Below are 3,793 nucleotides of genomic sequence, written 5' to 3'. Positions count from 1 at the left end.
TTTCCAACATTCCGTACGAATTATTAGTAATCCAATCATTTCAAATTTAGGGTAAACATAATATCTGTGTAAAACATGATAATGGATCTATTTATTCCGTTAATGAAAGTCTCTTATTTGTTTTGTAATAAGTTAGTATAATGGATAACACACAAGCAACTTTCTATAAACCTATCAGTTATTTTTACGCCATATTGGTAAATAAAAAATCGTACCTGTGTATTTCTGCCTCAGATTTATGAAACTTATAAGGAATCTTGTATTAAATTTTGAAGTTTTTTACTAAGGGAAAAAGTTTTGATCGAGAAGAGTTTTAAAAAAAAAATTACAAATTTCTAATAATTTCTCAAGGCTTTAACTAGCCAAAAAGCGTTATAATATTATGAAAATAATACCATTTATTTGAAACGCTAATATAAATATTTTATGAAAATTTCGATGGTTTAAGGTTATGTTGTATACGATATATATATTGTAGACAGTCGTCACTCTAATATTATGTAATGTACACATAATATAGATAGAAATTAATTTAGCAATTTATATATTAATATAGGTCAGGCCAGTGAAGCAAGATGTGTTGAGGTAGCAATAATATTCAGCTTTATAACACCGTTGGTGCGGGCAATGCCATGGTCGCTGAGTGATTTGGCGAGAACGTAGGTACGACGATCGAGCGTGTGAAACGTTGATCCATAGTACGGACTAGGCAATCTGAATTTTCTAAGTAATTTATTTATATTTGTTTTAATTTAATAAAAGTGTTTCCGACCATTAAAACCCGAGTTTATAAAAATGTTAGTCATTCTTAAGTTCTTACCTTTTATAGGAACAGTGCCGGGATATACGTACTATGTGTCAATGAGGTCTTATTAAATTGAATAGTGGCAAGGTATAGGTAATTTTTGAGTCATTTCAACTAGATAGGAATGAAGTAAGAATTGATAAGTGCATACCATGGTACATCAAAGTTAACAGTGCCATTCTAATTAATTTTAAAAAGTGTCATTAACTAGAGAATACGAGGGTAAGGCATATTATAGTTGGTTTTACCGCGTATTATCCAATACAGGTGATACCACAGAGTGGCACCCAACGGGGTTACTTATCCACGGTCAGAGAGATTTTTTTTTGATTTTTTGTGTGTGTTCTCTGGTACTTCAACCTTGGCACGTTTAAATTTTTTGAAGTGTTTATGTACGAGAAGTACTACAGTTTTTACGTGTGGTTTGGGAAAAATTCCCTTGGCGCACCATTTTTTTTTTGTACTAGTGAAGTACGACAATTGTGTGCGTTTCGGGTAGTGTAACCCGGAATAAGTTTTAGTGTTTTTACCAAGTTAAAGTATATTATATTTTTGGTGCTTTTTTTGGGTGAAGTAAAAACCCAGGACGCGATTTTGTGCGTGTGTATGTTACACCGAATTTATGAAATTGCCGATTACATTAAATCGGCAGAAAAATTGCTGATTACATGAAATGAGCAACGCTGTTGCCGACAGCGTGAAACCGGCAACTTGAAGTGCATAATACTGCCGATTGCGTGAAATCGGCAAGAGTGCAAGTCTATTCTTAAAAAAATTATAATATATAATTTAATATAAATAAATGTGTTATATTTATGTTCTTACATAAAACACTTTAAACATAATAAAATATAATTGTAATAATAAATTATGTGTACAAAAAAGTAAAAAAAAAAATAATCGAAAGTTATGAAATTATATTAATTTTTTTAGTTATATATTTATATTTATAAATTTTGGCAACTATGGCCGGGATGGCACGCCGAATAGATTGGATATTTGTATATTACTTGCTTGAATTTGATTTGTACTCGTAATTTTTATTCTTATATATTATATTTATTTCTGTTTTCAAATTTCTGTCTTGACGGTGTCTGTTTCGTGTTTTCGTATAGAAAATGTTTGTTATTGTTTCTCTAATTTTGGTTTAATTCTTATTGTCTACTTTAAAAATATTATATTCGCCCCTTATGTCTCAGACGATTGTTGGGACTCGTTGACTCGTAAATTTTGATCATTCAGAAAATACATTCTATTCTTTTATTTTTACCTGTGTAACATGTTTTTAATATTTTATTATTTTTCTTAAATGTAATTGTAATATTATATCATACATATAGGAATAGAGTTAATTGAACTTAGACATGACATAATATATACTTATGTACGGATATATCATAATATTATATAAACTTAATTTTTTAAATTATAAAATGACAATAGTTTTTTTAGTATAAAAACTGCTGATGTCTTGCTCTTGGTTTTGCTAATCTAAATTACATATTTGTTCTTAAAAGGGTATTACATATTATTAAATTCGGAAGAAATATTAAAATTAGATAGTTAAATTAAAGTTGTGCGTTGATTTAAAATGGTTATATAATGTGTAATGTACACAATGTATCATTAATGTGTGTTGTAAATTACATGTATTTGATTATTTCTAGATCCTTCTTTTTTTGTCTTAATATTCTGAGTTAATTTTATACAGTATAAATTAATTACGGCGGTTGAAATATCGATTTGTCTGTTTTAAATTTAATTTGTTGTAATATGTGTTTATTATTTTGTATGTTTAATTCGTGAATCGTGGCTATTGTAATTCCTTTCGGAATATTACTATATGCGTTGGAATAATTGTATAAGATTACTTCGCTATAATAATCTACTATCTGGGTTAGAAGCATTAAATGTTTTTCACTGCGTATAAGGTGTCTGAAGGATTTATTTTACACTGTGTTAGTATATCTTTGCTTATTGCGTATATTTTTAATTTTGACTTTGATTTTGGTGCAATAGTAATATTGTCATTAGATTTTATTTTAATTTAATTTTTATTAATTTGGGTTGCATTCGTGATGTTTTCAGTTATGTAAATGCTTAAATTATTATTTTCTTTTTGTTTGTACCATATTTCGTCCATTTTTATAGTATTATTCTCAATTTGTATTTCTTTATTTTTAAAATCGATTATTAAGTTGTATTTGATATTAAAATCATTTCCTATAGTAATTCGCAATTAAGTCCTTTCAAGACGTATAGGTACCTTGATTTTATATTTAAATTTATTGATTTTATTATTAATTCAGTCGTTCCTATTTGTATTAGTTCATTATTACCCGCACCTGTTATTGTTATTTGTTCCTTTGGCTTAATGTGTTGTTTTTTTTTTATTAGTGAGTAATCTATACATGACAGATTTGAGACTGTGTCTATTATTGCATTGTTTTCGTTGCCGTCTAATTCTACATTTTTTATCGAGAGCACTCTTTGTTTTCGTTCTACATCTGAATCTACACTTATATTTTGATTGTTGATTTTTATTTTATTTTTGTGTTGAATTAGCTGATTTTTGGTTTCTATGGTTTTCTCGTCTTCTTGTTAGGCCGGTTCCAATATTCTCTTATGTAGTTTCCGCATATTTCACAAAACATAACGTTTCCGCCCCCTCACTCCAATACTGTTCTTTGTCATCATCATAGGCGTAGGGTGGTCAATTTTTTTGGGGGGGGGCTTTAGCCCTTCCAGGGAAAACATTTAACAACCCCCCCAATCGGTACATCTGCAAATTTACATAAAAAATACAAATAACGTGTGATAATCACGTACGTTGCGCCAGGCCCCCCCCCCACGAATTTTTTGATTTTCTAGGGGAAGGAATGTCGTGCGAATTTTCAAAATAGACGTGCGAATTCGTGCGAATTACGTGCTAAATATCTGTATAGTTTGTTTATAGATTTTTCCTTTTGGGGGAGGGGACATCGCACT

The sequence above is a fragment of the Acyrthosiphon pisum genome, chromosome X, assembly GCF_005508785.2.
Source record: "Acyrthosiphon pisum isolate AL4f chromosome X, pea_aphid_22Mar2018_4r6ur, whole genome shotgun sequence".
Lineage (NCBI taxonomy): Eukaryota > Metazoa > Arthropoda > Insecta > Hemiptera > Aphididae > Acyrthosiphon > Acyrthosiphon pisum.
This window is presented reverse-complemented; position numbering follows the sequence as displayed.